Below are 25,812 nucleotides of genomic sequence, written 5' to 3'. Positions count from 1 at the left end.
GTGTTGTCATGGTAGAGGTCACATTATAGAAAAGGGATTCGCTATTTAAAATCGATATCGACTAATATATGCATATATTGATAATGAAACACATATAGTGCAGTGTAATTGACTCCTCGCCTAGAAAAGTGAGAAAGAGGTAACGGTCCGGAGCCAATATCAAGACATAAAGGAAATGTGTTTACGTTGCGCAATTCTTTAATTGCAATTAATAAATCAAAGTCGAAATTACAAGATATCTTTGTTTTCAAATCGTAATGTAGTTGCAAAGAATTTGCGAGATTCCCCTTTTTAAGTGCGAATTATTGAATTGTCAGCAAGGAGCACTAGGTTGCAACTCTATTGCGAAACTAGATTCATATTTCGCACTAACCCATTTCCAAGCAATACTGTATGTCGTTAAATAGCTACATACAATGTATCCTCTCATACTCGCTTCTACTATTGTACATTTGTCTTCTGTTCGACATAAAACTTTAAGAAAAGGTATTTTTAGGATTAAAAAGATAAACTTAGGTTCCACCGAGATTTGAACTCAGATTGCTGGATTCAGAGTCCAGAGTGCTAACCATTACACCATGGAACCTATCGATGATACAGGGTCATATTCCAAAAACATGTTAGGAGGTAGTAATATATCAGTATTATATCAGCTTACCGTTGGACTCCCTTGTGTTCATTTATATTACCGATAAGGTGCATTCATGTTGTCAGAGATTTCGTCTTACTTTATTGATAAAACGTTACACTCCTGTAATACACACAAACAAACACACACACACAGATGAATATATATATATATATATATATATATATATATATATATATATATATATATATATATATATATATATATATATATATATATATATATATATGAAAATAATAAAAGTGTATATGAAGATTAAAAGTGAAATGCCTAAAAGATTAGTACTATTACGTTCGAGTGGAATGTAGATTAAATTAGTAAGATACATTGAAATATCTTAAAGTGATTAAATAAAATGAAATTATGCTGGCTAATTTAAAATCAAGTTATAAAGTTCACTTATGACTATCAGGCTAAATTTAGGCAGATCAATACTCTATATATAAATAATGATATAGTATGTTTTTCCCGAGATTTTAAAGTTCTAAATATGTCATCATTTAACCATCAAGGCGATATTTCTTCTATATTCCTGTCTACGTGAAAACCTCAGAGTCTGGGACTCTGTCTTGAAATCATATCCAGATGAGTTTCTTTAGGAAGCCCATTGAAAATGACATTATTTTATTGATGGAATTTAAGTCCTTTTACCGTCTTGAGTTTGGAACACTCATTACTAAAATTCGCACCTGACTCTTTGGTGCGGAATTGAAAGCACATGTTTCAAACACATACTGGTCCAGAAAATGCCGCGGCTCATATCCTTTCATCTGCACAAAAGCTGACATCCAGATTTCATCTATACCGATAAATATAGGTTTCATCTATACTTATAAATGTAGGTTTGATTATGAGCACTCACAATCTTTAAGTTGTTGAATTTTAAATATCATGGTGTTTACATAGGTTTACTATGGGAACTGAATTAGTACCGTGAGTTTTGTGGACTGAACACATTTGCTCGTGAGATGCCACAGGCCACTCTTGCTTTGGCAATTCTGGCATTTGTCTCATCATCGCTTTGGACTGCACGCGACTGCTACTGCCAAGACAGGTGATCTTGTCCACTGCCAGGTGGGTTTGGCCATTCACGGTGATGGTATCCTCTTGGTAACCAAAACAATAATTTCCTTTAACTTCGTCTTCGGCTGTAGTCTCCTCAGATTGAAAAACAATCCGGCCCACCGGCATCTGATATCGATATCATTATCCTTACAGTATGGAGCGCTGGGCGATATCGGTACCGTAATGGCAAAAGATCACGTGATAACCAGCAGGCCGCACCTTTTAAATTCTCAATTTCGAGGTCAATCCTATTGATCACACCTTGGAATATATGCCGATAACTGCAGTCGGATCACCTCACCTGTTTGCGAAAGAAGGATTGTCCGAAAAATTGCGAATGCATCTAACTACTTTTTCATTCGTAAGCTCTAGGTCAATCGTACAGTCATTATCTTCGTAGAAACTGTCGAGGTAGTCCGAATAGATCAGGGTTTATTTGTTGTTTCGGAGACATTTTCAGCGAACAAAATTAAACATTTTTTGTAAATTACTGCGAAGACTTGAAAAATCCGAGGAAATATGGAAAGGTCGTTGAAAAATCCAATGACGTATGGTGAGGTCGTTGAAAAATCCAAGGGCGTACGGAAATTTCTTTGAAAAATCCAAGGGCTATGGAAAGGTCTATATATGTATGAACAAACAACCATGTACAGCGATTAACTGACACTTACATAGAGACAGAGCTGATGATCCTCCGACAATATGAAGAAATTGTCATACTTCATTTTAGCATCGAGCTTGTTTTATTTTTAATTTGTAACTCAACAATTGTGACAATTTATTCATACTTTGTTGAACTAACCGGTTTTCAAACTATGTTGTATGACGAAATAGACACACATAGGGATCATATTCGCTTCAATTTGCATACACCCACCTCATCTTTCGCATTAGGATTTACAAAAATAAAATAAAGTCTTTAAATTAATGTAAATAAGAAAGAACTTAAAATAATATTCAAGGTTCCACCGAGATTTGAACTCGGATCGCTGGATTCAAAGTCCAGAGTGCTAACCATTACACCATGGAACCATTGTAGCATGTTTCGACAAGACACTTGTGAAAAGTGTCTCCACTGTTCTACGCCAAGTTCTGACAGCGGCCATTTAGGGGCCATGTTCTGATGACTTATGTTATTAGCAAAATCGCTAATTTTACCAGCCAACCAGATGAAGTCTTACACCTTCGCCTTTCGGAGACTGTGCGGTGTGCTAAAGATCGTCGTGGTGGGCCGAAAGATTGGAAATTTAAAATTTCTGAAAGCTGCATTTCCATTGGCTAATTCCAAAATTAGTAGAATATGACCTCTTAGAGGTCGCTCTCAGATCTTCACGTGAGACAGAGGAGATTTGAATTTAATCAGATTGCCCCAGGCTTGTATCTATCAGTGTACATAGTTGCCTTATCTTATGTATACAGGAAGTGTAACTATGCAGTGGGAACACGTCACGAGTTGTAATTATATTGACACTAAATATGAAAAGAACTGTAACCCGACTGGGAATATTCTTATTCAATTTTTAGAAGGCAAATGAAGTACCTTTGTTGTTTAAGGTATAAAGTACATTCTGATTAACTTTTGTAAAAGAAACATCAAAGAAAACGCTGAATGTGGCTCTAAATTAACTGATTATGATAATGGTATCGATCCACATCTGAGAAGTGTAGATACATGTTCATTATTAGAATTTAGATAAAATTAAACAATGTTACATGTAACTGAGAGATGTGAGTCTTTAGTGTAGTTTCCCAATTTCACCTAGTAATACATACTAATCATCTGTAAACAATATTCTCTTATACATAGTTTTTTATATTTCTTCTATGAAATCCACTAGTAGTACGGAAAAGGGTCTTTTGTCTCATTCAATAACCTATGGGTCCCCGGACACCCATTCTGGCCTCTAACCCTTTGATAAGCTATCCACCACGCGACATATAGATGTTTGGATACTTTTTCTTGATTTTTCTATGACGTCCATATGGCTTTTCGGATGTCTTCCCTGCTCTCATACGTAGAACCCTTGAGTTGGATCTGTATTCAATATATATACACTGTACAAAAATGCTCACTTTTCGGAGAATTTATTTTGCGGGCAATAAAATAAGTTCCTTGCTCTTGCTATGAGCAAAAACCCATGAAAATGTTTATATTTTATTTGCTAATTAGTTATATCTGATACATTGACCCTCACAAAACTATTTTATTTATGAACCTGAGATGAAATTCTACATTTGGCCTCTTTCCCTAATGTAATTGTGCCTTCGAACAATGGACAAGGTATATTCCATAATTTAAATGTCTTAATCACTCAGCAAAGAGAGAGAGAGAGAGAGAGAGAGAGAGAGAGAAGAGAGAGAGAGATTCACAAGTAAGTTAGTTTCTTCACAGAATAATAGAAACCACTAGCCAATTTCTGACTGCAGTTGTAAGATATCTGAGCAGAAAGTAACAGCTACTTTATAAGTATGCAAGTCAGTTTAATGTGAGTTATAGGCCACCAAGTAGTATTCCTCAGAGAAGACACAAGTCTCGGTTTTAAAAATTAAAGCCACACAAGTACCAGTTTATTACTTTGTGAAAAATGGGTTCATTATGAGAAAATGGCGGCAACCGATGCACCTGCTGGTGAAAGTGTTGTTCCGAAGGCATATGGACAGGACATGCATAGTATAGCCCATAAAACCCCTTAAGCTGGTCATTTGGTGTCAGTAAGACTTATCACAAGATCCTGAATCGTTTTTATTTGCTGAAAATTAAAGTGATGTTTTTCAGTACCTTAGCTCATCTTACACTTGTCAAATGGTAGGAAATCCCAATCAGAAGATATCTAAGGCACATCTGCAACCTATTCCTGCATTTGACCATTTGGCAAGCCATCTAATAGAAAAATGGTAGACTCTCGGTTCTTTACCTAACACAAAGTCAAGCAAGCAACACTTGTTGACCATAATGTATGCGTCCTCAAGCTTTTCATAGCCAATTCCTTTAAAGAATATTAAAGCAAAACGTGTTCTAAAAGTTTAGGCAATGTTTTAACACTTGTTTGCCTCCCCAAATCTGTCAGCAAATTTTATGTTTGATTATTTCCAACAACGTATGCAGGAAGTAGACATTCAATAGTTTAATTTTTCTATCTGTCACCCTGAAAGTAATGGGGCTATCTCAAGACTGTCCGAAAACTCTCTCACCTACCCAGGATACATGTATACCATTATATTGAATCAAACCTTATAAAAGACAGTGATCAGTAAAATCCTGGATTGTATAATTATCGAGTAAGATCAGGAGAGTTTTTTAAAATATATAGTGTATCCCATATTGGTAATTATCACCAAATAAAAGACGCCATGACTACCCTAGGACAGCAAAAGACTGTCCCAAAACACCCTCAACTACCCATGATACATGTAGGCGATTAAATAGAACAAAACCAAATGAAAAGACAGCGATCTGTAAAATTCTACCCTGTATAATTATCGAGCAAGATCATTAGAGTTTATTCTTTTGTTGATACTTGCTGAAGACCGTCCCAAAACACACTCATCGACAGCAACATTCATATTTCAAAATATCTTTAAAGCTTCTTTCTTAAGTCTTTAATATGACAAAGAGCAGCTGAATAATTACATCCTAAGGGTCCTATCTTTATATTTGCAAAATTCTTGAACCAAATTATTAATTTTAATTGGTTTGATAATGGCAAGAATTACAATAAAATAAAAATTTTTAAAGCTGTTTTTTGTTTTTGTTTTTTATATATATAAATACATTCAAAGGTTAAGGTTCCGTACATTAACAATGCAAATTAAGTATTTGAGAACAACTGTACACTAAATCTAATAATTCTAATCGCAAGTAAATACTTTTATCATGATACGAACATGATTTTCCACAGTTTGATTATTTGGGTTTTTTTTTTGCGGCAAAATATGTTCCAAAATGAAGATCATGATAAGAATAATAACACCTGTAAGGAATGATTAATTGTTTTTAATGTCATTTTACCTATAAACTTTTTTATGTGCTATTGATGTTGATCTGAATTATTTTATTTTCGCGGGAGCTTATGTACAATATTATCACAGGAAAAGAAAGACGTCTGTGAGGTGCGTCAAAATGGGTGACGTACAATACAATCCTTACAACCAGGGTTCGTCCGATGAATACTCGTTAAGAAGATTACGAGGGAATATATCATTGTTATTTCTGATCCTTACTTTGCTAAAATAACTAATGTTTCCAAGTAATGAGAGATGACACTAAGAAGTAGATTTCTTAAACTTTGAAGGTAAATACTTCAGTGCGTCAAAACTGGGGTTGAAAAAGATGGACCACCCTGTTGTTGTGGATGCGTTTTTGTTTTCGTAAGGTGCTATAAATCGCTTAGATCTTCGAGAAAGCATATGGTTTTAGAGACGATTAAAACTGTGTTGCTAACGTACACCTTAAAAAAGGGGAGTGAAAGAGTTATCGACATAAAATGAATGCCGTAAAGGAAAAAAATTAGAAATTTAGAGAGACACGAGATGGACAACAAAGACGATACTGATAAAACTTAGTATTTACATTGTTGCAGGACCAAATCTGTATGAAAACAGCAGTTGGAATGATGTAATTGTAAAGTTCAAAAACAGAATATACAAAGTTTGTAGTAACTGACATTGCGTTTGTCATACGACAAACTACGGAATCAATTCAGTTGTCGGCAAATCGCAAGATACAATAACGCAGAAGGAAAGTAGATCGAAAAACTTGCAAGCAACCATTTACAGCTTGCATCAATGAAAATTAGAAAATTCTTGACTAGAATTATGAATGTAGCACTTGCAAGCAGTCATTTACAATAATGCAGAAGGAAAGTAGCACTTACAAACTGCCACGTACAATTTGCATCAATGAAAATACAATATACATTGATAGAATTATGAAAGTATCATTTGCAAGCAGCCATTTACAATAATGCATCATAGAAGATTAGGAAATACACGCATATAATTATTTCGGTAATCGCCCTCCATATATGCCTGCCATATTTCCGACAACGTGTGTGTCCGATTTAGATTTTTAACGTAGCTTTAAAATAAATTCAGTCATATCGCTACGATGCCTGCAATGTGGCAGTTTATAGTGATGTCTAGCACTGGGGCATCATGCTGCAGACATGTAGCATGATGTTCCACCCAGACACATTATCCTGACACCAGGCCGAACAGTCCTAAAACTAACCTCTTAATGCTGTGCGACTAGCGAGGCAGCTGTTAGTACCTTTTTTGTAAGTCTTTGGTATGATGTGGCCGGGGATCAAACTCACGATCTCCCGCATCAGAGGCGGGCGCTCTAACCACTAGGCCACTGGAGCGGTTCGACAACGCAAGCTTTCAATTTCTAGGTTATCCTTGTCCTTTGACGATAAGTGAACAATTAAGAAAACAAAGTCGTAATTACAAAATTTCTAAGTGCAAAAATCGTAATGTAGTTGAAGAGGATTTAGATAATATATAGTTGTAAGTACGAATTACTGAGTTGTAAGTAAGGGGCTGTAAGTCGCTTCTTCTTCTTCTGTACATTCGCCTCCTGTTCCACATGAAACTTTGAGAAAAGTATTTGAATAAAAATAAAAAACCTAGGTTCCACCGAGATTTGAACTCGGATTGCTGGATTCAAAGTCCAGAGTGCTAACCATTACACCATGGAACCTATAGGTTACAACGGGTCATCTTCTCAAAACTTATTAGTAGGTTGTAGTATATGCGTATTCTTTACAGTTTTGCTAAAACATGTGCATGAGGTAGTAGGAGCGAGGCGATAATACTCAATAGGAAGAGAGCTATTCCAGTATCCAATGGCAAGGACATGCGCAAACCGCAATATGTATGTGTATGACGGGTTCGCACACACTGGCTGCTGAATGGAAAAGTAAAAATAAATATACACACATTTGGCGGGAAACGCTTTACAACGCAGGTTTGTTCTTTTCCTATCACCATCATATACGTGAATCAGAGGAATAATTTAGCGGTGAGTACCCTGTGGACACCAACTTTTGGTGTCCGCAATATAAAATGTTCCCAGCAAGAAGGTTTATGCTTTGAATCCGTGTCCATAACGCATTAAATTGGAATGCACAGAGTGGGGGGGGGGAGAGAGAGAGAGAGAGAGAGAGAGAGAGAGAGAGAGAGAGAGAACAACTATAAAAGAAATAGATCATATTTGTATAACAACAATGTGATCGTAAAGTGTACCTCTTAACACTTTGCACATTAGTGACATTTATAATAAATGTGTACGAATACAGTTTCTAAGGTATCGAGTGCTGGTCAGTATCAGTGTTGTCATGGTAGAGGTCACATTATAGAAAAGGGATTCGCTATTTAAAATCGATATCGACTAATATATGCATATATTGATAATGAAACACATATAGTGCAGTGTAATTGACTCCTCGCCTAGAAAAGTGAGAAAGAGGTAACGGTCCGGAGCCAATATCAAGACATAAAGGAAATGTGTTTACGTTGCGCAATTCTTTAATTGCAATTAATAAATCAAAGTCGAAATTACAAGATATCTTTGTTTTCAAATGGTAATGTAGTTGCAAAGAATTTGCGAGATTGCCCTTTTTAAGTGCGAATTATTGAATTGTCAGCAAGGAGCACTAGGTTGCAACTCTATTGCGAAACTAGATTCATATTTCGCACTAACCCATTTCCAAGCAATACTGTATGTCGTTAAATAGCTACATACAATGTATCCTCTCATACTCGCTTCTACTATTGTACATTTGTCTTCTGTTCGACATAAAACTTTAAGAAAAGGTATTTTTAGGATTAAAAAGATAAACTTAGGTTCCACCGAGATTTGAACTCAGATTGCTGGATTCAGAGTCCAGAGTGCTAACCATTACACCATGGAACCTATCGATGATACAGGGTCATATTCCAAAAACATGTTAGGAGGTAGTAATATATCAGTATTATATCAGCTTACCGTTGGACTCCCTTGTGTTCATTTATATTACCGATAAGGTGCATTCATGTTGTCAGAGATTTCGTCTTACTTTATTGATAAAACGTTACACTCCTGTAATACACACAAACAAACACACACACACAGATGAATATGTATATATATATATATATATATATATATATATATATATATATATATATATATATATATATATATATATATATATATATATATATATATATATATATATGAAAATAATAAAAGTGTATATGAAGATTAAAAGTGAAATGCCTAAAAGATTAGTACTATTACGTTCGAGTGGAATGTATATTAAATTAGTAAGATACATTGAAATATCTTAAAGTGATTAAATAAAATGAAATTATGCTGGCTAATTTAAAATCAAGTTATAAAGTTCACTTATGACTATCAGGCTAAATTTAGGCAGATCAATACTCTATATATAAATAATGATATAGTATGTTTTTCCCGAGATTTTAAAGTTCTAAATATGTCATCATTTAACCATCAAGGCGATATTTCTTCTATATTCCTGTCTACGTGAAAACCTCAGAGTCTGGGACTCTGTCTTGAAATCATATCCAGATGAGTTTCTTTAGGAAGCCCATTGAAAATGACATTATTTTATTGATGGAATTTAAGTCCTTTTACCGTCTTGAGTTTGGAACACTCATTACTAAAATTCGCACCTGACTCTTTGGTGCGGAATTGAAAGCACATGTTTCAAACACATACTGGTCCAGAAAATGCCGCGGCTCATATCCTTTCATCTGCACAAAAGCTGACATCCAGATTTCATCTATACCGATAAATATAGGTTTCATCTATACTTATAAATGTAGGTTTGATTATGAGCACTCACAATCTTTAAGTTGTTGAATTTTAAATATCATGGTGTTTACATAGGTTTACTATGGGAACTGAATTAGTACCGTGAGTTTTGTGGACTGAACACATTTGCTCGTGAGATGCCACAGGCCACTCTTGCTTTGGCAATTCTGGCATTTGTCTCATCATCGCTTTGGACTGCACGCGACTGCTACTGCCAAGACAGGTGATCTTGTCCACTGCCAGGTGGGTTTGGCCATTCACGGTGATGGTATCCTCTTGGTAACCAAAACAATAATTTCCTTTAACTTCGTCTTCGGCTGTAGTCTCCTCAGATTGAAAAACAATCCGGCCCACCGGCATCTGATATCGATATCATTATCCTTACAGTATGGAGCGCTGGGCGATATCGGTACCGTAATGGCAAAAGATCACGTGATAACCAGCAGGCCGCGCCTTTTAAATTCTCAAATTTGAGGTCAATCCTATTGATCACACCTTGGAATATATGCCGATAACTGCAGTCGGATCACCTCACCTGTTTGCAAAAGAAGGATTGTCCGAAAAATTGCGAATGCATCTAACTACTTTTTCATTCGTAAGCTCTAGGTCAATCGTACAGTCATTATCTTCGTAGAAACTGTCGAGGTAGTCCGAATAGATCAGGGTTTATTTGTTGTTTCGGAGACATTTTCAGCGAACAAAATTAAACATTTTTTGTAAATTACTGCGAAGACTTGAAAAATCCGAGGAAATATGGAAAGGTCGTTGAAAAATCCAATGACGTATGGTGAGGTCGTTGAAAAATCCAAGGGCGTACGGAAATTTCTTTGAAAAATCCAAGGGCTATGGAAAGGTCTATATATGTATGAACAAACAACCATGTACAGCGATTAACTGACACTTACATTGAGACAGAGCTGATGATCCTCCGACAATATGAAGAAATTGTCATACTTCATTTTAGCATCGAGCTTGTTTTATTTTTAATTTGTAACTCAACAATTGTGACAATTTATTCATACTTTGTTGAACTAACCGGTTTTCAAACTATGTTGTATGACGAAATAGACACACATAGGGATCATATTCGCTTCAATTTGCATACACCCACCTCATCTTTCGCATTAGGATTTACAAAAATAAAATAAAGTCTTTAAATTAATGTAAATAAGAAAGAACTTAAAATAATATTCCAGGTTCCACCGAGATTTGAACTCGGATCGCTGGATTCAAAGTCCAGAGTGCTAACCATTACACCATGGAACCATTGTAGCATGTTTCGACAAGACACTTGTGAAAAGTGTCTCCACTGTTCTACGCCAAGTTCTGACAGCGGCCATTTAGGGGCCATGTTCTGATGACTTATGTTATTAGCAAAATCGCTAATTTTACCAGCCAACCAGATGAAGTCTTACACCTTCGCCTTTCGGAGACTGTGCGGTGTGCTAAAGATCGTCGTGGTGGGCCGAAAGATTGGAAATTTAAAATTTCTGAAAGCTGCATTTCCATTGGCTAATTCCAAAATTAGTAGAATATGACCTCTTAGAGGTCGCTCTCAGATCTTCACGTGAGACAGAGGAGATTTGAATTTAATCAGATTGCCCCAGGCTTGTATCTATCAGTGTACATAGTTGCCTTATCTTATGTATACAGGAAGTGTAACTATGCAGTGGGAACACGTCACGAGTTGTAATTATATTGACACTAAATATGAAAAGAACTGTAACCCGACTGGGAATATTCTTATTCAATTTTTAGAAGGCAAATGAAGTACCTTTGTTGTTTAAGGTATAAAGTACATTCTGATTAACTTTTGTAAAAGAAACATCAAAGAAAACGCTGAATGTGGCTCTAAATTAACTGATTATGATAATGGTATCGATCCACATCTGAGAAGTGTAGATACATGTTCATTATTAGAATTTAGATAAAATTAAACAATGTTACATGTAACTGAGAGATGTGAGTCTTTAGTGTAGTTTCCCAATTTCACCTAGTAATACATACTAATCATCTGTAAACAATATTCTCTTATACATAGTTTTTTATATTTCTTCTATGAAATCCACTAGTAGTACGGAAAAGGGTCTTTTGTCTCATTCAATAACCTATGGGTCCCCGGACACCCATTCTGGCCTCTAACCCTTTGATAAGCTATCCACCACGCGACATATAGATGTTTGGATACTTTTTCTTGATTTTTCTATGACGTCCATATGGCTTTTCGGATGTCTTCCCTGCTCTCATACGTAGAACCCTTGAGTTGGATCTGTATTCAATATATATACACTGTACAAAAATGCTCACTTTTCGGAGAATTTATTTTGCGGGCAATAAAATAAGTTCCTTGCTCTTGCTATGAGCAAAAACCCATGAAAATGTTTATATTTTATTTGCTAATTAGTTATATCTGATACATTGACCCTCACAAAACTATTTTATTTATGAACCTGAGATGAAATTCTACATTTGGCCTCTTTCCCTAATGTAATTGTGCCTTCGAACAATGGACAAGGTATATTCCATAATTTAAATGTCTTAATCACTCAGCAAAGAGAGAGAGAGAGAGAGAGAGAGAGAGAGAGAGAGAGAGAGAGAGAGAGAGATTCACAAGTAAGTTAGTTTCTTCACAGAATAATAGAAACCACTAGCCAATTTCTGACTGCAGTTGTAAGATATCTGAGCAGAAAGTAACAGCTACTTTATAAGTATGCAAGTCAGTTTAATGTGAGTTATAGGCCACCAAGTAGTATTCCTCAGAGAAGACACAAGTCTCGGTTTTAAAAATTAAAGCCACACAAGTACCAGTTTATTACTTTGTGAAAAATGGGTTCATTATGAGAAAATGGCGGCAACCGATGCACCTGCTGGTGAAAGTGTTGTTCCGAAGGCATATGGACAGGACATGCATAGTATAGCCCATAAAACCCCTTAAGCTGGTCATTTGGTGTCAGTAAGACTTATCACAAGATCCTGAATCGTTTTTATTTGCTGAAAATTAAAGTGATGTTTTTCAGTACCTTAGCTCATCTTACACTTGTCAAATGGTAGGAAATCCCAATCAGAAGATATCTAAGGCACATCTGCAACCTATTCCTGCATTTGACCATTTGACAAGCCATCTAATAGAAAAATGGTAGACTCTCGGTTCTTTACCTAACACAAAGTCAAGCAAGCAACACTTGTTGACCATAATGTATGCGTCCTCAAGCTTTTCATAGCCAATTCCTTTAAAGAATATTAAAGCAAAACGTGTTCTAAAAGTTTAGGCAATGTTTTAACACTTGTTTGCCTCCCCAAATCTGTCAGCAAATTTTATGTTTGATTATTTCCAACAACGTATGCAGGAAGTAGACATTCAATAGTTTAATTTTTCTATCTGTCACCCTGAAAGTAATGGGGCTATCTCAAGACTGTCCGAAAACTCTCTCACCTACCCAGGATACATGTATACCATTATATTGAATCAAACCTTATAAAAGACAGTGATCAGTAAAATCCTGGATTGTATAATTATCGAGTAAGATCAGGAGAGTTTTTTAAAATATATAGTGTATCCCATATTGGTAATTATCACCAAATAAAAGACGCCATGACTACCCTAGGACAGCAAAAGACTGTCCCAAAACACCCTCAGCTACCCATGATACATGTAGGCGATTAAATAGAACAAAACCAAATGAAAAGACAGCGATCTGTAAAATTCTACCCTGTATAATTATCGAGCAAGATCATTAGAGTTTATTCTTTTGTTGATACTTGCTGAAGACCGTCCCAAAACACACTCATCGACAGCAACATTCATATTTCAAAATATCTTTAAAGCTTCTTTCTTAAGTCTTTAATATGACAAAGAGCAGCTGAATAATTACATCCTAAGGGTCCTATCTTTATATTTGCAAAACTCTTGAACCAAATTATTAATTTTAATTGGTTTGATAATGGCAAGAATTACAATAAAATAAAACATTTTAAAGCTGTTTTTTGTTTTTGTTTTTTATATATATAAATACATTCAAAGGTTAAGGTTCCGTACATTAACAATGCAAATTAAGTATTTGAGAACAACTGTACACTAAATCTAATAATTCTAATCGCAAGTAAATACTTTTATCATGATACGAACATGATTTTCCACAGTTTGATTATTTGGGTTTTTTTTTTGCGGCAAAATATGTTCCAAAATGAAGATCATGATAAGAATAATAACACCTGTAAGGAATGATTAATTGTTTTTAATGTCATTTTACCTATAAACTTTTTTATGTGCTATTGATGTTGATCTGAATTATTTTATTTTCGCGGGAGCTTATGTACAATATTATCACAGGAAAAGAAAGACGTCTGTGAGGTGCGTCAAAATGGGTGACGTACAATACAATCCTTACAACCAGGGTTCGTCCGATGAATACTCGTTAAGAAGATTACGAGGGAATATATCATTGTTATTTCTGATCCTTACTTTGCTAAAATAACTAATGTTTCCAAGTAATGAGAGATGACACTAAGAAGTAGATTTCTTAAACTTTGAAGGTAAATACTTCAGTGCGTCAAAACTGGGGTTGAAAAAGATGGACCACCCTGTTGTTGTGGATGCGTTTTTGTTTTCGTAAGGTGCTATAAATCGCTTAGATCTTCGAGAAAGCATATGGTTTTAGAGACGATTAAAACTGTGTTGCTAACGTACACCTTAAAAAAGGGGAGTGAAAGAGTTATCGACATAAAATGAATGCCGTAAAGGAAAAAAATTAGAAATTTAGAGAGACACGAGATGGACAACAAAGACGATACTGATAAAACTTAGTATTTACATTGTTGCAGGACCAAATCTGTATGAAAACAGCAGTTGGAATGATGTAATTGTAAAGTTCAAAAACAGAATATACAAAGTTTGTAGTAACTGACATTGCGTTTGTCATACGACAAACTACGGAATCAATTCAGTTGTCGGCAAATCGCAAGATACAATAACGCAGAAGGAAAGTAGATCGAAAAACTTGCAAGCAACCATTTACAGCTTGCATCAATGAAAATTAGAAAATTCTTGACTAGAATTATGAATGTAGCACTTGCAAGCAGTCATTTACAATAATGCAGAAGGAAAGTAGCACTTACAAACTGCCACGTACAATTTGCATCAATGAAAATACAATATACATTGATAGAATTATGAAAGTATCATTTGCAAGCAGCCATTTACAATAATGCATCATAGAAGATTAGGAAATACACGCATATAATTATTTCGGTAATCGCCCTCCATATATGCCTGCCATATTTCCGACAACGTGTGTGTCCGATTTAGATTTTTAACGTAGCTTTAAAATAAATTCAGTCATATCGCTACGATGCCTGCAATGTGGCAGTTTATAGTGATGTCTAGCACTGGGGCATCATGCTGCAGACATGTAGCATGATGTTCCACCCAGACACATTATCCTGACACCAGGCCGAACAGTCCTAAAACTAACCTCTTAATGCTGTGCGACTAGCGAGGCAGCTGTTAGTACCTTTTTTGTAAGTCTTTGGTATGATGTGGCCGGGGATCAAACTCACGATCTCCCGCATCAGAGGCGGGCGCTCTAACCACTAGGCCACTGGAGCGGTTCGACAACGCAAGCTTTCAATTTCTAGGTTATCCTTGTCCTTTGACGATAAGTGAACAATTAAGAAAACAAAGTCGTAATTACAAAATTTCTAAGTGCAAAAATCGTAATGTAGTTGAAGAGGATTTAGATAATATATAGTTGTAAGTACGAATTACTGAGTTGTAAGTAAGGGGCTGTAAGTCGCTTCTTCTTCTTCTGTACATTCGCCTCCTGTTCCACATGAAACTTTGAGAAAAGTATTTGAATAAAAATAAAAAACCTAGGTTCCACCGAGATTTGAACTCGGATTGCTGGATTCAAAGTCCAGAGTGCTAACCATTACACCATGGAACCTATAGGTTACAACGGGTCATCTTCTCAAAACTTATTAGTAGGTTGTAGTATATGCGTATTCTTTACAGTTTTGCTAAAACATGTGCATGAGGTAGTAGGAGCGAGGCGATAATACTCAATAGGAAGAGAGCTATTCCAGTATCCAATGGCAAGGACATGCGCAAACCGCAATATGTATGTGTATGACGGGTTCGCACACACTGGCTGCTGAATGGAAAAGTAAAAATAAATATACACACATTTGGCGGGAAACGCTTTACAACGCAGGTTTGTTCTTTTCCTATCACCATCATATACGTGAATCAGAGGAATAATTTAGCGGTGAGTACCCTGTGGACACCAACTTTTGGTGTCCGCAATATAAAATGTTCCCAGCAAGAAGGTTTATGCTTTGAATCCGTGTCCATAACGCATTAAATTGGAATGCACAGAGTGGGGGAGAGAGAGAGAGAGAGAGAGAGAGAGAGAGAGAGAGAGAGAGAGAGAGAGAGAGAGAGAGAGAGAACAACTATAAAAGAAATAGATCATATTTGTATAACAACAATGTGATCGTAAAGTGTACCTCTTAACACTTTGCACATTAGTGACATTTATAATAAATGTGTACGAATACAGTTTCTAAGGTATCGAGTGCTGGTCAGTATCAGTGTTGTCATGGTAGAGGTCACATTATAGAAAAGGGATTCGCTATTTAAAATCGATATCGACTAATATATGCATATATTGATAATGAAACACATATAGTGCAGTGTAATTGACTCCTCGCCTAGAAAAGTGAGAAAGAGGTAACGGTCCGGAGCCAATATCAAGACATAAAGGAAATGTGTTTACGTTGCGCAATTCTTTAATTGCAATTAATAAATCAAAGTCGAAATTACAAGATATCTTTGTTTTCAAATGGTAATGTAGTTGCAAAGAATTTGCGAGATTGCCCTTTTTAAGTGCGAATTATTGAATTGTCAGCAAGGAGCACTAGGTTGCAACTCTATTGCGAAACTAGATTCATATTTCGCACTAACCCATTTCCAAGCAATACTGTATGTCGTTAAATAGCTACATACAATGTATCCTCTCATACTCGCTTCTACTATTGTACATTTGTCTTCTGTTCGACATAAAACTTTAAGAAAAGGTATTTTTAGGATTAAAAAGATAAACTTAGGTTCAACCGAGATTTGAACTCAGATTGCTGGATTCAGAGTCCAGAGTGCTAACCATTACACCATGGAACCTATCGATGATACAGGGTCATATTCCAAAAACATGTTAGGAGGTAGTAATATATCAGTATTATATCAGCTTACCGTTGGACTCCCTTGTGTTCATTTATATTACCGATAAGGTGCATTCATGTTGTCAGAGATTTCGTCTTACTTTATTGATAAAACGTTACACTCCTGTAATACACACAAACAAACACACACACACAGATGAATATATATATATATATATATATATATATATATATATATATATATATATATATATATATATATATATATATATATATATATATATATATATATATATATATATATATATATATATATATATGAAAATAATAAAAGTGTATATGAAGATTAAAAGTGAAATGCCTAAAAGATTAGTACTATTACGTTCGAGTGGAATGTATATTAAATTAGTAAGATACATTGAAATATCTTAAAGTGATTAAATGAAATGAAATTATGCTGGCTAATTTAAAATCAAGTTATAAAGTTCACTTATGACTATCAGGCTAAATTTAGGCAGATCAATACTCTATATATAAATAATGATATAGTATGTTTTTCCCGAGATTTTAAAGTTCTAAATATGTCATCATTTAACCATCAAGGCGATATTTCTTCTATATTCCTGTCTACGTGAAAACCTCAGAGTCTGGGACTCTGTCTTGAAATCATATCCAGATGAGTTTCTTTAGGAAGCCCATTGAAAATGACATTATTTTATTGATGGAATTTAAGTCCTTTTACCGTCTTGAGTTTGGAACACTCATTACTAAAATTCGCACCTGACTCTTTGGTGCGGAATTGAAAGCACATGTTTCAAACACATACTGGTCCAGAAAATGCCGCGGCTCATATCCTTTCATCTGCACAAAAGCTGACATCCAGATTTCATCTATACCGATAAATATAGGTTTCATCTATACTTATAAATGTAGGTTTGATTATGAGCACTCACAATCTTTAAGTTGTTGAATTTTAAATATCATGGTGTTTACATAGGTTTACTATGGGAACTGAATTAGTACCGTGAGTTTTGTGGACTGAACACATTTGCTCGTGAGATGCCACAGGCCACTCTTGCTTTGGCAATTCTGGCATTTGTCTCATCATCGCTTTGGACTGCACGCGACTGCTACTGCCAAGACAGGTGATCTTGTCCACTGCCAGGTGGGTTTGGCCATTCACGGTGATGGTATCCTCTTGGTAACCAAAACAATAATTTCCTTTAACTTCGTCTTCGGCTGTAGTCTCCTCAGATTGAAAAACAATCCGGCCCACCGGCATCTGATATCGATATCATTATCCTTACAGTATGGAGCGCTGGGCGATATCGGTACCGTAATGGCAAAAGATCACGTGATAACCAGCAGGCCGCGCCTTTTAAATTCTCAATTTCGAGGTCAATCCTATTGATCACACCTTGGAATATATGCCGATAACTGCAGTCGGATCACCTCACCTGTTTGCGAAAGAAGGATTGTCCGAAAAATTGCGAATGCATCTAACTACTTTTTCATTCGTAAGCTCTAGGTCAATCGTACAGTCATTATCTTCGTAGAAACTGTCGAGGTAGTCCGAATAGATCAGGGTTTATTTGTTGTTTCGGAGACATTTTCAGCGAACAAAATTAAACATTTTTTGTAAATTACTGCGAAGACTTGAAAAATCCGAGGAAATATGGAAAGGTCGTTGAAAAATCCAATGACGTATGGTGAGGTCGTTGAAAAATCCAAGGGCGTACGGAAATTTCTTTGAAAAATCCAAGGGCTATGGAAAGGTCTATATATGTATGAACAAACAACCATGTACAGCGATTAACTGACACTTACACAGAGACAGAGCTGATGATCCTCCGACAATATGAAGAAATTGTCATACTTCATTTTAGCATCGAGCTTGTTTTATTTTTAATTTGTAACTCAACAATTGTGACAATTTATTCATACTTTGTTGAACTAACCGGTTTTCAAACTATGTTGTATGACGAAATAGACACACATAGGGATCATATTCGCTTCAATTTGCATACACCCACCTCATCTTTCGCATTAGGATTTACGAAAATAAAATAAAGTCTTTAAATTAATGTAAATAAGAAAGAACTTAAAATAATATTCAAGGTTCCACCGAGATTTGAACTCGGATCGCTGGATTCAAAGTCCAGAGTGCTAACCATTACACCATGGAACCATTGTAGCATGTTTCGACAAGACACTTGTAAAAAGTGTCTCCACTGTTCTACGCCAAGTTCTGACAGCGGCCATTTAGGGGCCATGTTCTGATGACTTATGTTATTAGCAAAATCGCTAATTTTACCAGCCAACCAGATGAAGTCTTACACCTTCGCCTTTCGGAGACTGTGCGGTGTGCTAAAGATCGTCGTGGTGGGCCGAAAGATTGGAAATTTAAAATTTCTGAAAGCTGCATTTCCATTGGCTAATTCCAAAATTAGTAGAATATGACCTCTTAGAGGTCGCTCTCAGATCTTCACGTGAGACAGAGGAGATTTGAATTTAATCAGATTGCCCCAGGCTTGTATCTATCAGTGTACATAGTTGCCTTATCTTATGTATACAGGAAGTGTAACTATGCAGTGGGAACACGTCACGAGTTGTAATTATATTGACACTAAATATGAAAAGAACTGTAACCCGACTGGGAATATTCTTATTCAATTTTTAGAAGGCAAATGAAGTACCTTTGTTGTTTAAGGTATAAAGTACATTCTGATTAACTTTTGTAAAAGAAACATCAAAGAAAACGCTGAATGTGGCTCTAAATTAACTGATTATGATAATGGTATCGATCCACATCTGAGAAGTGTAGATACATGTTCATTATTAGAATTTAGATAAAATTAAACAATGTTACATGTAACTGAGAGATGTGAGTCTTTAGTGTAGTTTCCCAATTTCACCTAGTAATACATACTAATCATCTGTAAACAATATTCTCTTATACATAGTTTTTTATATTTCTTCTATGAAATCCACTAGTAGTACGGAAAAGGGTCTTTTGTCTCATTCAATAACCTATGGGTCCCCGGACACCCATTCTGGCCTCTAACCCTTTGATAAGCTATCCACCACGCGACATATAGATGTTTGGATACTTTTTCTTGATTTTTCTATGACGTCCATATGGCTTTTCGGATGTCTTCCCTGCTCTCATACGTAGAACCCTTGAGTTGGATCTGTATTCAATATATATACACTGTACAAAAATGCTCACTTTTCGGAGAATTTATTTTGCGGGCAATAAAATAAGTTCCTTGCTCTTGCTATGAGCAAAAACCCATGAAAATGTTTATATTTTATTTGCTAATTAGTTATATCTGATACATTGACCCTCACAAAACTATTTTATTTATGAACCTGAGATGAAATTCTACATTTGGCCTCTTTCCCTAATGTAATTGTGCCTTCGAACAATGGACAAGGTATATTCCATAATTTAAATGTCTTAATCACTCAGCAAAGAGAGAGAGAGAGAGAGAGAGAGAGAGAGAGAGAGAGAGAGAGATTCACAAGTAAGTTAGTTTCTTCACAGAATAATAGAAACCACTAGCCAATTTCTGACTGCAGTTGTAAGATATCTGAGCAGAAAGTAACAGCTACTTTATAAGTATGCAAGTCAGTTTAATGTGAGTTATAGGCCACCAAGTAGTATTCCTCAGAGAAGACACAAGTCTCGGTTTTAAAAATTAAAGCCACACAAGTACCAGTTTATTACTTTGTGAAAAATGGGTTCATTATGAGAAAATGGCGGCAACCGATGCACCTGCTGGTGAAAGTGTTGTTCCGAAGGCATATGGACAGGACATGCATAGTATAGCCCATAAAACCCCTTAAGCTGGTCATTTGGTGTCAGTAAGACTTATCACAAGATCCTGAATCGTTTTTATTTGCTGAAAATTAAAGTGATGTTTTTCAGTACCTTAGCTCATCTTACACTTGTCAAATGGTAGGAAATCCCAATCAGAAGATATCTAAGGCACATCTGCAACCTATTCCTGCATTTGACCATTTGACAAGCCATCTAATAGAAAAATGGTAGACTCTCGGTTCTTTACCTAACACAAAGTCAAGCAAGCAACACTTGTTGACCATAATGTATGCGTCCTCAAGCTTTTCATAGCCAATTCCTTTAAAGAATATTAAAGCAAAACGTGTTCTAAAAGTTTAGGCAATGTTTTAACACTTGTTTGCCTCCCCAAATCTGTCAGCAAATTTTATGTTTGATTATTTCCAACAACGTATGCAGGAAGTAGACATTCAATAGTTTAATTTTTCTATCTGTCACCCTGAAAGTAATGGGGCTATCTCAAGACTGTCCGAAAACTCTCTCACCTACCCAGGATACATGTATACCATTATATTGAATCAAACCTTATAAAAGACAGTGATCAGTAAAATCCTGGATTGTATAATTATCGAGTAAGATCAGGAGAGTTTTTTAAAATATATAGTGTATCCCATATTGGTAATTATCACCAAATAAAAGACGCCATGACTACCCTAGGACAGCAAAAGACTGTCCCAAAACACCCTCAACTACCCATGATACATGTAGGCGATTAAATAGAACAAAACCAAATGAAAAGACAGCGATCTGTAAAATTCTACCCTGTATAATTATCGAGCAAGATCATTAGAGTTTATTCTTTTGTTGATACTTGCTGAAGACTGTCCCAAAACACACTCATCGACAGCAACATTCATATTTCAAAATATCTTTAAAGCTTCTTTCTAAAATCTTTAATATGACAAAGAGCAGCTGAATAATTACATCTTAAGGGTCCTATCTTTATATTTGCAAAATTCTTGAACCAAATTATTAATTTTAATTGGTTTGATAATGGCAAGAATTACAATAAAATAAAAATTTTTAAAGCTGTTTTTTGTTTTTGTTTTTTATATATATAAATACATTCAAAGGTTAAGGTTCCGTACATTAACAATGCAAATTAAGTATTTGAGAACAACTGTACACTAAATCTAATAATTCTAATCGCAAGTAAATACTTTTATCATGATACGAACATGATTTTCCACAGTTTGATTATTTGGGTTTTTTTTTTGCGGCAAAATATGTTCCAAAATGAAGATCATGATAAGAATAATAACACCTGTAAGGAATGATTAATTGTTTTTAATGTCATTTTACCTATAAACTTTTTTATGTGCTATTGATGTTGATCTGAATTATTTTATTTTCGCGGGAGCTTATGTACAATATTATCACAGGAAAAGAAAGACGTCTGTGAGGTGCGTCAAAATGGGTGACGTACAATACAATCCTTACAACCAGGGTTCGTCCGATGAATACTCGTTAAGAAGATTACGAGGGAATATATCATTGTTATTTCTGATCCTTACTTTGCTAAAATAACTAATGTTTCCAAGTAATGAGAGATGACACTAAGAAGTAGATTTCTTAAACTTTGAAGGTAAATACTTCAGTGCGTCAAAACTGGGGTTGAAAAAGATGGACCACCCTGTTGTTGTGGATGCGTTTTTGTTTTCGTAAGGTGCTATAAATCGCTTAGATCTTCGAGAAAGCATATGGTTTTAGAGACGATTAAAACTGTGTTGCTAACGTACACCTTAAAAAAGGGGAGTGAAAGAGTTATCGACATAAAATGAATGCCGTAAAGGAAAAAAAATTAGAAATTTAGAGAGACACGAGATGGACAACAAAGACGATACTGATAAAACTTAGTATTTACATTGTTGCAGGACCAAATCTGTATGAAAACAGCAGTTGGAATGATGTAATTGTAAAGTTCAAAAACAGAATATACAAAGTTTGTAGTAACTGACGTTGCGTTTGTCATACGACAAACTACGGAATCAATTCAGTTGTCGGCAAATCGCAAGATACAATAACGCAGAAGGAAAGTAGATCGAAAAACTTGCAAGCAACCATTTACAGCTTGCATCAATGAAAATTAGAAAATTCTTGACTAGAATTATGAATGTAGCACTTGCAAGCAGTCATTTACAATAATGCAGAAGGAAAGTAGCACTTACAAACTGCCACGTACAATTTGCATCAATGAAAATACAATATACATTGATAGAATTATGAAAGTATCATTTGCAAGCAGCCATTTACAATAATGCATCATAGAAGATTAGGAAATACACGCATATAATTATTTCGGTAATCCCCCTCCATATATGCCTGCCATATTTCCGACAACGTGTGTGTCCGATTTAGATTTTTAACGTAGCTTTAAAATAAATTCAGTCATATCGCTACGATGCCTGCAATGTGGCAGTTTATAGTGATGTCTAGCACTGGGGCATCATGCTGCAGACATGTAGCATGATGTTCCACCCAGACACATTATCCTGACACCAGGCCGAACAGTCCTAAAACTAACCTCTTAATGCTGTGCGACTAGCGAGGCAGCTGTTAGTACCTTTTTTGTAAGTCTTTGGTATGATGTGGCCGGGGATCAAACTCACGATCTCCCGCATCAGAGGCGGGCGCTCTAACCACTAGGCCACTGGAGCGGTTCGACAACGCAAGCTTTCAATTTCTAGGTTATCCTTGTCCTTTGACGATAAGTGAACAATTAAGAAAACAAAGTCGTAATTACAAAATTTCTAAGTGCAAAAATCGTAATGTAGTTGAAGAGGATTTAGATAATATATAGTTGTAAGTACGAATTACTGAGTTGTAAGTAAGGGGCTGTAAGTCGCTTCTTCTTCTTCTGTACATTCGCCTCCTGTTCCACATGAAACTTTGAGAAAAGTATTTGAATAAAAATAAAAAACCTAGGTTCCACCGAGATTTGAACTCGGATTGCTGGATTCAAAGTCCAGAGTGCTAACCATTACACCATGGAACCTATAGGTTACAACGGGTCATCTTCTCAAAACTTATTAGTAGGTTGTAGTATATGCGTATTCTTTACAGTTTTGCTAAAACATGTGCATGAGGTAGTAGGAGCGAGGCGATAATACTCAATAGGAAGAGAGCTATTCCAGTATCCAATGGCAAGGACATGCGCAAACCGCAATATGTATGTGTATGACGGGTTCGCACACACTGGCTGCTGAATGGAAAAGTAAAAATAAATATACACACATTTGGCGGGAAACGCTTTACAACGCAGGTTTGTTCTTTTCCTATCACCATCATATACGTGAATCAGAGGAATAATTTAGCGGTGAGTACCCTGTGGACACCAACTTTTGGTGTCCGCAATATAAAATGTTCCCAGCAAGAAGGTTTATGCTTTGAATCCGTGTCCATAACGCATTAAATTGGAATGCACAGAGTGGGGGAGAGAGAGAGAGAGAGAGAGAGAGAGAGAGAGAGAGAGAGAGAGAGAACAACTATAAAAGAAATAGATCATATTTGTATAACAACAATGTGATCGTAAAGTGTACCTTTTAACACTTTGCACATTAGTGACATTTATAATAAATGTGTACGAATACAGTTTCTAAGGTATCGAGTGCTGGTCAGTATCAGTGTTGTCATGGTAGAGGTCACATTATAGAAAAGGGATTCGCTATTTAAAATCGATATCGACTAATATATGCATATATTGATAATGAAACACATATAGTGCAGTGTAATTGACTCCTCGCCTAGAAAAGTGAGAAAGAGGTAACGGTCCGGAGCCAATATCAAGACATAAAGGAAATGTGTTTACGTTGCGCAATTCTTTAATTGCAATTAATAAATCAAAGTCGAAATTACAAGATATCTTTGTTTTCAAATGGTAATGTAGTTGCAAAGAATTTGCGAGATTGCCCTTTTTAAGTGCGAATTATTGAATTGTCAGCAAGGAGCACTAGGTTGCAACTCTATTGCGAAACTAGATTCATATTTCGCACTAACCCATTTCCAAGCAATACTGTATGTCGTTAAATAGCTACATACAATGTATCCTCTCATACTCGCTTCTACTATTGTACATTTGTCTTCTGTTCGACATAAAACTTTAAGAAAAGGTATTTTTAGGATTAAAAAGATAAACTTAGGTTCAACCGAGATTTGAACTCAGATTGCTGGATTCAGAGTCCAGAGTGCTAACCATTACACCATGGAACCTATCGATGATACAGGGTCATATTCCAAAAACATGTTAGGAGGTAGTAATATATCAGTATTATATCAGCTTACCGTTGGACTCCCTTGTGTTCATTTATATTACCGATAAGGTGCATTCATGTTGTCAGAGATTTCGTCTTACTTTATTGATAAAACGTTACACTCCTGTAATACACACAAACAAACACACACACACAGATGAATATGTATATATATATATATATATATATATATATATATATATATATATATATATATATATATATATATATATATATATATATATATATATATATATATATATATATATATATATATATATATATATATATATATATATATGAAAATAATAAAAGTGTATATGAAGATTAAAAGTGAAATGCCTAAAAGATTAGTACTATTACGTTCGAGTGGAATGTATATTAAATTAGTAAGATACATTGAAATATCTTAAAGTGATTAAATAAAATGAAATTATGCTGGCTAATTTAAAATCAAGTTATAAAGTTCACTTATGACTATCAGGCTAAATTTAGGCAGATCAATACTCTATATATAAATAATGATATAGTATGTTTTTCCCGAGATTTTAAAGTTCTAAATATGTCATCATTTAACCATCAAGGCGATATTTCTTCTATATTCCTGTCTACGTGAAAACCTCAGAGTCTGGGACTCTGTCTTGAAATCATATCCAGATGAGTTTCTTTAGGAAGCCCATTGAAAATGACATTATTTTATTGATGGAATTTAAGTCCTTTTACCGTCTTGAGTTTGGAACACTCATTACTAAAATTCGCACCTGACTCTTTGGTGCGGAATTGAAAGCACATGTTTCAAACACATACTGGTCCAGAAAATGCCGCGGCTCATATCCTTTCATCTGCACAAAAGCTGACATCCAGATTTCATCTATACCGATAAATATAGGTTTCATCTATACTTATAAATGTAGGTTTGATTATGAGCACTCACAATCTTTAAGTTGTTGAATTTTAAATATCATGGTGTTTACATAGGTTTACTATG

The 25,812-nt window shown here is 35.4% G+C and overlaps 10 non-coding genes across 10 annotated transcripts; all 10 read right to left on the bottom strand.

Moving 5' to 3' along the window:
• Window positions 1–514: 514 nt before the first annotated feature.
• On the bottom strand, window positions 515–586 carry Trnaq-cug (transfer RNA glutamine (anticodon CUG)). Its single transcript has one exon. It is a non-coding gene; the product is annotated as a tRNA-Gln (tRNA).
• A 2,088-nt stretch (window positions 587–2,674) lies between these two features.
• Window positions 2,675–2,746, bottom strand: Trnaq-uug (transfer RNA glutamine (anticodon UUG)). Its single transcript has one exon. It is a non-coding gene; the product is annotated as a tRNA-Gln (tRNA).
• Window positions 2,747–7,343: 4,597 nt separating this feature from the next.
• On the bottom strand, window positions 7,344–7,415 carry Trnaq-uug (transfer RNA glutamine (anticodon UUG)). Its single transcript has one exon. It is a non-coding gene; the product is annotated as a tRNA-Gln (tRNA).
• A 1,143-nt stretch (window positions 7,416–8,558) lies between these two features.
• On the bottom strand, window positions 8,559–8,630 carry Trnaq-cug (transfer RNA glutamine (anticodon CUG)). Its single transcript has one exon. It is a non-coding gene; the product is annotated as a tRNA-Gln (tRNA).
• A 2,100-nt stretch (window positions 8,631–10,730) lies between these two features.
• On the bottom strand, window positions 10,731–10,802 carry Trnaq-uug (transfer RNA glutamine (anticodon UUG)). Its single transcript has one exon. It is a non-coding gene; the product is annotated as a tRNA-Gln (tRNA).
• A 4,604-nt stretch (window positions 10,803–15,406) lies between these two features.
• Trnaq-uug (transfer RNA glutamine (anticodon UUG)) lies at window positions 15,407–15,478 on the bottom strand. Its single transcript has one exon. It is a non-coding gene; the product is annotated as a tRNA-Gln (tRNA).
• A 1,160-nt stretch (window positions 15,479–16,638) lies between these two features.
• On the bottom strand, window positions 16,639–16,710 carry Trnaq-cug (transfer RNA glutamine (anticodon CUG)). The gene has a single exon. It is a non-coding gene; the product is annotated as a tRNA-Gln (tRNA).
• Window positions 16,711–18,828: 2,118 nt separating this feature from the next.
• Trnaq-uug (transfer RNA glutamine (anticodon UUG)) lies at window positions 18,829–18,900 on the bottom strand. The gene has a single exon. It is a non-coding gene; the product is annotated as a tRNA-Gln (tRNA).
• Window positions 18,901–23,497: 4,597 nt separating this feature from the next.
• Trnaq-uug (transfer RNA glutamine (anticodon UUG)) lies at window positions 23,498–23,569 on the bottom strand. The gene has a single exon. It is a non-coding gene; the product is annotated as a tRNA-Gln (tRNA).
• Window positions 23,570–24,711: 1,142 nt separating this feature from the next.
• Trnaq-cug (transfer RNA glutamine (anticodon CUG)) lies at window positions 24,712–24,783 on the bottom strand. The gene has a single exon. It is a non-coding gene; the product is annotated as a tRNA-Gln (tRNA).
• Window positions 24,784–25,812: the final 1,029 nt, after the last annotated feature.

The sequence above is a fragment of the Sinohyriopsis cumingii genome, chromosome 17 (genome assembly GCF_028554795.1).
Source record: "Sinohyriopsis cumingii isolate HCF-2022 chromosome 17, ASM2855479v2, whole genome shotgun sequence".
Classification (NCBI taxonomy): Eukaryota; Metazoa; Mollusca; class Bivalvia; order Unionida; family Unionidae; genus Sinohyriopsis; species Sinohyriopsis cumingii.
Note: the sequence above shows the minus strand (reverse complement) of the source record. Positions and strands in the feature narration are given on the sequence as shown.